The sequence below is a fragment of the Leiobunum rupestre genome, chromosome 5 (genome assembly GCF_980474605.1).
Source record: "Leiobunum rupestre chromosome 5, qqLeiRupe1.1.hap1, whole genome shotgun sequence".
NCBI lineage: Eukaryota > Metazoa > Arthropoda > Arachnida > Opiliones > Sclerosomatidae > Leiobunum > Leiobunum rupestre.
In genome coordinates, this window is record NC_143388.1 from 5,983,826 (window position 1) to 5,993,748 (window position 9,923).

The window sequence follows — 9,923 nt, forward strand, 5'->3', positions numbered from 1 at the left end:
CCACCTACCAGTTGTTATTTTATTTACTCTTGGGAACAAATGCAACCTGATTTACCACCTATCAGTTGTTATTTGATTTACTCTTGCGACCAAATGCATCCTGATTTACCACCTACCAGTTGTTATTTTATTTACTCTTAGGACCAAATGCGACCTGATTTACCACCTACCAGTTGTTATTTTATTTACTCTTGGGAACAATTGCAACCTGATTTACCACCTGTCAGTTGTTATTTGATTTACTCTTGCGACCAAATGCATCCTGATTTACCACCTACCAGTTGTCATTTTATTTACTCTTAGGACCAAATGCATCCTGATTTACCACCTACCAGTTGTTATTTTATTTACTCTTAGGACCAAATGCGACCTGACTTACCACCTACCAGTTGTTATTTTATTTACTCTTGGGAACAAATGCAACCTATTTACCACCTATTAGTTTTCATTTTATTTACTCTTAGGACCAAATGCGACCTGATTTACCACCTACCAGTTGTTATTTGATTTACTCTTGCGACCAAATGCATCCTGATTTACCACTTACTAGTTTTCATTTTATATACTCTTAGGACCAAATGCGACCTGATTTACCACCTACCAGTTGTTATTTTATTTACTCTGGGGAACAAATGCAACCTATTTACCACCTATAAGTTTTCATTTTATTTACTCTTAGGACAAAATGTGACCTGATTTACCACCTACCAGTTGTTATTTTATTTACTCTTGGGCACAAATGCATCCTGATTTACCACCTACCAGTTTTCATTTTATTTACTCTTAGGACCAAATGCGACCTGATATACCACCTACCAGTTGTTATTTTATTTAGTCTTGGGAACAAATGCAACCTGATTTACCACCTATTAGTTTTCATTTTATATACTCTTAGGACCAAATGCATCCTGATTTACCACCTACCAGTTTTCATTTTATTTACTCTTAGGACCAAATGCGACCTGACTTACCACCTACCAGTTGTTATTTTATTAACTCTTGGGAACAAATGCAACCTGACTTACCACCTACCAGTTGTTATTTTATTTACTCTTGGGAACAAATGCAACCTATTTACCACCTATTAGTTTTCATTTTATTTACTCTTAGGACCAAATGCGACCTGATTTACCACCTACCAGTTGTTATTTGATTTACTCTTGCGACCAAATGCATCCTGATTTACCACTTACTAGTTTTCATTTTATATACTCTTAGGACCAAATGCGACCTGATTTACCACCTACCAGTTGTTATTTTATTTACCCTTGGGAACAAATGCAACCTATTTACCACCTATAAGTTTTCATTTTATTTACTCTTAGGACCAAATGTGACCTGATTTACCACCTACCAGTTGTTATTTTATTTACTCTTGGGCACAAATGCATCCTGATTTACCACCTACCAGTTTTCATTTTATTTACTTTTAGGACCAAATGCGACCTGATATACCACCTACCAGTTGTTATTTTATTTAGTCTTGGGAACAAATGCAACCTGATTTACCACCTATTAGTTTTCATTTTATATACTCTTAGGACCAAATGCATCCTGATTTACCACCTACCAGTTTTCATTTTATTTACTCTTAGGACCAAATGCGACCTGATTTACCACCTACCAGTTGTTATTTTATTAACTCTTGGGAACAAATGCAACCTGATTTACCACCTACCAGTTGTTATTTTATTTACTCTTGGGAACAAATGCAACCTGATTTACCACCTATCAGTAGTTATTTGATTTACTCTTGCGACCAAATGCATCCTGATTTACCACCTAACAGTTGTTATTTTATTTACTCTTAGGACCAAATGCGACCTGATTTACCACCTACCAGTTGTTATTTGATTTACTCTTGCAACCAAATGCAACCTGATTTACCACCTATCAGTTGTTATTTGATTTACTCTTGCGACCAAATGCATCCTGATTTACCACCTACCAGTTGTTATTTTATTTACTCTTAGGACCAAATGCGACCTGATTTACCACCTACCAGTTGTTATTTTATTTACTCTTGGGAACAAATGCAACCTGATTTACCACCTATCAGTTGTTATTTGATTTACTCTTGCGACCAAATGCATCCTGATTTACCACCTACCAGTTGTTATTTTATTTACTCTTAGGACCAAATGCATCCTGATTTACCACCTACTAGTTGTTATTTTATTTACTCTTAGGACCAAATGCGACCTGATTTACCACCTACCAGTTGTTATTTTATTTACTCTTGGGAACAAATGCAACCTGATTTACCACCTATCAGTTGTTATTTGATTTACTCTTGCGACCAAATGCATCCTGATTTACCACCTACCAGTTGTTATTTTATTTACTCTTAGGACCAAATGCGACCTGATTTACCACCTACCAGTTGTTATTTTATTTACTCTTGGGAACAATTGCAACCTGATTTACCACCTGTCAGTTGTTATTTGATTTACTCTTGCGACCAAATGCATCCTGATTTACCACCTACCAGTTGTCATTTTATTTACTCTTAGGACCAAATGCATCCTGATTTACCACCTACCAGTTGTTATTTTATTTACTCTTAGGACCAAATGCGACCTGACTTACCACCTACCAGTTGTTATTTTATTTACTCTTGGGAACAAATGCAACCTATTTACCACCTATTAGTTTTCATTTTATTTACTCTTAGGACCAAATGCGACCTGATTTACCACCTACCAGTTGTTATTTGATTTACTCTTGCGACCAAATGCATCCTGATTTACCACTTACTAGTTTTCATTTTATATACTCTTAGGACCAAATGCGACCTGATTTACCACCTACCAGTTGTTATTTTATTTACTCTTGGGAACAAATGCAACCTATTTACCACCTATAAGTTTTCATTTAATTTACTCTTAGGACCAAATGTGACCTGATTTACCACCTACCAGTTGTTATTTTATTTACTCTTGGGCACAAATGCATCCTGATTTACCACCTACCAGTTTTCATTTTATTTACTCTTAGGACCAAATGCGACCTGATATACCACCTACCAGTTGTTATTTTATTTAGTCTTGGGAACAAATGCAACCTGATTTACCACCTATTAGTTTTCATTTTATATACTCTTAGGACCAAATGCATCCTGATTTACCACCTACCAGTTTTCATTTTATTTACTCTTAGGAACAAATGCGACCTGACTTACCACCTACCAGTTGTTATTTTATTAACTCTTGGGAACAAATGCAACCTGACTTACCACCTACCAGTTGTTATTTTATTTACTCTTGGGAACAAATGCAACCTATTTACCACCTATTAGTTTTCATTTTATTTACTCTTAGGACCAAATGCGACCTGATTTACCACCTACCAGTTGTTATTTGATTTACTCTTGCGACCAAATGCATCCTGATTTACCACTTACTAGTTTTCATTTTATATACTCTTAGGACCAAATGCGACCTGATTTACCACCTACCAGTTGTTATTTTATTTACCCTTGGGCACAAATGCATCCTGATTTACCACCTACCAGTTTTCATTTTATTTACTCTTGCGACCAAATGCATCCTGATTTACCACCTACCAGTTGTTATTTTATTTACTCTTAGGACCAAATGCATCCTGATTTACCACCTACTAGTTGTTATTTTATTTACTCTTAGGACCAAATGCGACCTGATTTACCACCTACCAGTTGTTATTTTATTTACTCTTGGGAACAAATGCAACCTGATTTACCACCTATCAGTTGTTATTTGATTTACTCTTGCGACCAAATGCATCCTGATTTACCACCTACCAGTTGTTATTTTATTTACTCTTAGGACCAAATGCGACCTGATTTACCACCTACCAGTTGTTATTTTATTTACTCTTGGGAACAATTGCAACCTGATTTACCACCTGTCAGTTGTTATTTGATTTACTCTTGCGACCAAATGCATCCTGATTTACCACCTACCAGTTGTCATTTTATTTACTCTTAGGACCAAATGCATCCTGATTTACCACCTACCAGTTGTTATTTTATTTACTCTTAGGACCAAATGCGACCTGACTTACCACCTACCAGTTGTTATTTTATTTACTCTTGGGAACAAATGCAACCTATTTACCACCTATTAGTTTTCATTTTATTTACTCTTAGGACCAAATGCGACCTGATTTACCACCTACCAGTTGTTATTTGATTTACTCTTGCGACCAAATGCATCCTGATTTACCACTTACTAGTTTTCATTTTATATACTCTTAGGACCAAATGCGACCTGATTTACCACCTACCAGTTGTTATTTTATTTACTCTTGGGAACAAATGCAACCTATTTACCACCTATAAGTTTTCATTTTATTTACTCTTAGGACCAAATGTGACCTGATTTACCACCTACCAGTTGTTATTTTATTTACTCTTGGGCACAAATGCATCCTGATTTACCACCTACCAGTTTTCATTTTATTTACTCTTAGGACCAAATGCGACCTGATATACCACCTACCAGTTGTTATTTTATTTAGTCTTGGGAACAAATGCAACCTGATTTACCACCTATTAGTTTTCATTTTATATACTCTTAGGACCAAATGCATCCTGATTTACCACCTACCAGTTTTCATTTTATTTACTCTTAGGAACAAATGCGACCTGACTTACCACCTACCAGTTGTTATTTTATTAACTCTTGGGAACAAATGCAACCTGACTTACCACCTACCAGTTGTTATTTTATTTACTCTTGGGAACAAATGCAACCTATTTACCACCTATTAGTTTTCATTTTATTTACTCTTAGGACCAAATGCGACCTGATTTACCACCTACCAGTTGTTATTTGATTTACTCTTGCGACCAAATGCATCCTGATTTACCACTTACTAGTTTTCATTTTATATACTCTTAGGACCAAATGCGACCTGATTTACCACCTACCAGTTGTTATTTTATTTACCCTTGGGAACAAATGCAACCTATTTACCACCTATAAGTTTTCATTTTATTTACTCTTAGGACCAAATGTGACCTGATTTACCACCTACCAGTTGTTATTTTATTTACTCTTGGGCACAAATGCATCCTGATTTACCACCTACCAGTTTTCATTTTATTTACTCTTAGGACCAAATGCGACCTGATATACCACCTACCAGTTGTTATTTTATTTAGTCTTGGGAACAAATGCAACCTGATTTACCACCTATTAGTTTTCATTTTATATACTCTTAGGACCAAATGCATCCTGATTTACCACCTACCAGTTTTCATTTTATTTACTCTTAGGACCAAATGCGACCTGATTTACCACCTACCAGTTGTTATTTTATTAACTCTTGGGAACAAATGCAACCTGATTTACCACCTACCAGTTGTTATTTTATTTACTCTTGGGAACAAATGCAACCTGATTTACCACCTATCAGTAGTTATTTGATTTACTCTTGCGACCAAATGCATCCTGATTTACCACCTAACAGTTGTTATTTTATTTACTCTTAGGACCAAATGCGACCTGATTTACCACCTACCAGTTGTTATTTTATTTACTCTTGGGAACAAATGCAACCTGATTTACCACCTATCAGTTGTTATTTGATTTACTCTTGCGACCAAATGCATCCTGATTTACCACCTACCAGTTGTTATTTTATTTACTCTTAGGACCAAATGCATCCTGATTTACCACCTACTAGTTGTTATTTTATTTACTCTTAGGACCAAATGCGACCTGATTTACCACCTACCAGTTGTTATTTTATTTACTCTTGGGAACAAATGCAACCTGATTTACCACCTATCAGTTGTTATTTGATTTACTCTTGCGACCAAATGCATCCTGATTTACCACCTACCAGTTGTTATTTTATTTACTCTTAGGACCAAATGCATCCTGATTAACCACCTACTAGTTGTTATTTTATTTACTCTTAGGACCAAATGCGACCTGACTTACCACCTTCCAGTTGTTATTTTATTTACTCTTGGGAACGAATGCAACCTGATTTACCACCTATCAGTTGTTATTTGATTTACTCTTGCGACCAAATGCATCCTGATTTACCACCTACCATTTGTTATTTTATTTACTCTTAGGACCAAATGCGACCTGATTTACCACCTACCAGTTGTTATTTTATTTACTCTTGGGAACAATTGCAACCTGATTTACCACCTATCAGTTGTTATTTGATTTACTCTTGCGACCAAATGCATCCTGATTTACCACCTACCAGTTGTCATTTTATTTACTCTTAGGACCAAATGCATCCTGATTTACCACCTACCAGTTGTTATTTTATTTACTCTTAGGACCAAATGCGACCTGACTTACCACCTACCAGTTGTTATTTTATTTACTCTTGGGAACAAATGCAACCTATTTACCACCTATTAGTTTTCATTTTATTTACTCTTAGGACCAAATGCGACCTGACTTACCACCTACCAGTTGTTATTTTATTTACTCTTGGGAACAAATGCAACCTATTTACCACTTACTAGTTTTCATTTTATATACTCTTAGGACCAAATGCGACCTGATTTACCACCTACCAGTTGTTATTTTATTTACTCTTGGGAACAAATGCAACCTATTTACCACCTATAAGTTTTCATTTTATTTACTCTTAGGACCAAATGCGAAATGATTTACCACCTACCAGTTGTTATTTTATTTACTCTTGGGCACAAATGCATCCTGATTTACCACCTACCAGTTTTCATTTTATTTACTCTTAGGACCAAATGCGACCTGATATACCACCTACCAGTTGTTATTTTATTTAGTCTTGGGAACAAATGCAACCTGATTTACCACCTATTAGTTTTCATTTTATATACTCTTAGGACCAAATGCATCCTGATTTACCACCTACCAGTTTTCATTTTATTTACTCTTAGGACCAAATGCGACCTGATTTACCACCTACCAGTTGTTATTTTATTTACTCTTGGGAACAAATGCAACCTGATTTACCACCTACCAGTTGTTATTTTATTTACTCTTGGGAACAAATGCAACCTGATTTACCACCTATCAGTTGTTATTTGATTTACTCTTGCGACCAAATGCATCCTGATTTACCACCTACCAGTTGTTATTTTATTTACTCTTAGGACCAAATGCGACCTGATTTACCACCTACCAGTTGTTATTTTATTTACTCTTGGGAACAATTGCAACCTGATTTACCACCTATCAGTTGTTATTTGATTTACTCTTAGGACCAAATGCATCCTGATTTACCACCTACCAGTTGTTATTTTATTTACTCTTAGGACCAAATGCGACCTGATTTACCACCTACCAGTTGTTATTTTATTTACTCTTGGGAACAAATGCAACCTGATTTACCACCTATCAGTTGTTATTTGATTTACTCTTGCGACCAAATGCATCCTGATTTACCACCTACCAGTTGTTATTTTATTTACTCTTAGGACCAAATGCATCCTGATTTACCACCTACTAGTTGTTATTTTATTTACTCTTAGGACCAAATGCGACCTGATTTACCACCTACCAGTTGTTATTTTATTTACTCTTGGGAACAAATGCAACCTGATTTACCACCTATCAGTTGTTATTTGATTTACTCTTGCGACCAAATGCATCCTGATTTACCACCTACCAGTTGTTATTTTATTTACTCTTAGGACCAAATGCGACCTGATTTACCACCTACCAGTTGTTATTTTATTTACTCTTGGGAACAATTGCAACCTGATTTACCACCTATCAGTTGTTATTTGATTTACTCTTGCGACCAAATGCATCCTGATTTACCACCTACCAGTTGTCATTTTATTTACTCTTAGGACCAAATGCATCCTGATTTACCACCTACCAGTTGTTATTTTATTTACTCTTAGGACCAAATGCGACCTGACTTACCACCTACCAGTTGTTATTTTATTTACTCTTGGGAACAAATGCAACCTATTTACCACCTATTAGTTTTCATTTTATTTACTCTTAGGACCAAATGCGACCTGATTTACCACCTACCAGTTGTTATTTGATTTACTCTTGCGACCAAATGCGACCTGATTTACCACCTACCAGTTGTTATTTTATTTACTCTTGGGAACAAATGCAACCTATTTACCACCTATAAGTTTTCATTTTATTTACTCTTAGGACCAAATGTGACCTGATTTACCACCTACCAGTTGTTATTTTATTTACTCTTGGGCACAAATGCATCCTGATTTACCACCTACCAGTTTTCATTTTATTTACTCTTAGGACCAAATGCGACCTGATATACCACCTACCAGTTGTTATTTTATTTAGTCTTGGGAACAAATGCAACCTGATTTACCACCTATTAGTTTTCATTTTATATACTCTTAGGACCAAATGCATCCTGATTTACCACCTACCAGTTTCCATTTTATTTACTCTTAGGACCAAATGCGACCTGACTTACCACCTACCAGTTGTTATTTTATTAACTCTTGGGAACAAATGCAACCTGACTTACCACCTACCAGTTGTTATTTTATTTACTCTTGGGAACAAATGCAACCTATTTACCACCTATTAGTTTTCATTTTATTTACTCTTAGGACCAAATGCGACCTGATTTACCACCTACCAGTTGTTATTTGATTTACTCTTGCGACCAAATGCATCCTGATTTACCACTTACTAGTTTTCATTTTATATACTCTTAGGACCAAATGCGACCTGATTTACCACCTACCAGTTGTTATTTTATTTACCCTTGGGAACAAATGCAACCTATTTACCACCTATAAGTTTTCATTTTATTTACTCTTAGGACCAAATGTGACCTGATTTACCACCTACCAGTTGTTATTTTATTTACTCTTGGGCACAAATGCATCCTGATTTACCACCTACCAGTTTTCATTTTATTTACTCTTAGGACCAAATGCGACATGATATACCACCTACCAGTTGTTATTTTATTTAGTCTTGGGAACAAATGCAACCTGATTTACCACCTATTAGTTTTCATTTTATATACTCTTAGGACCAAATGCATCCTGATTTACCACCTACCAGTTTTCATTTTATTTACTCTTAGGACCAAATGCGACATGATTTACCACCTACCAGTTGTTATTTTATTAACTCTTGGGAACAAATGCAACCTGATTTACCACCTACCAGTTGTTATTTTATTTACTCTTGGGAACAAATGCAACCTGATTTACCACCTATCAGTAGTTATTTGATTTACTCTTGCGACCAAATGCATCCTGATTTACCACCTAACAGTTGTTATTTTATTTACTCTTAGGACCAAATGCGACCTGATTTACCACCTACCAGTTGTTATTTTATTTACTCTTGGGAACAAATGCAACCTGATTTACCACCTATCAGTTGTTATTTGATTTACTCTTGCGACCAAATGCATCCTGATTTACCACCTACCAGTTGTTATTTTATTTACTCTTAGGACCAAATGCATCCTGATTTACCACCTACTAGTTGTTATTTTATTTACTCTTAGGACCAAATGCGACCTGATTTACCACCTACCAGTTGTTATTTTATTTACTCTTGGGAACAAATGCAACCTGATTTACCACCTATCAGTTGTTATTTGATTTACTCTTGCGACCAAATGCATCCTGATTTACCACCTACCAGTTGTTATTTTATTTACTCTTAGGACCAAATGCATCCTGATTTACCACCTACTAGTTGTTATTTTATTTACTCTTAGGACCAAATGCGACCTGATTTACCACCTTCCAGTTGTTATTTTATTTACTCTTGGGAACGAATGCAACCTGATTTACCACCTATCAGTTGTTATTTGATTTACTCTTGCGACCAAATGCATCCTGATTTACCACCTACCATTTGTTATTTTATTTACTCTTAGGACCAAATGCGACCTGATTTACCACCTACCAGTTGTTATTTTATTTACTCTTGGGAACAATTGCAACCTGATTTACCACC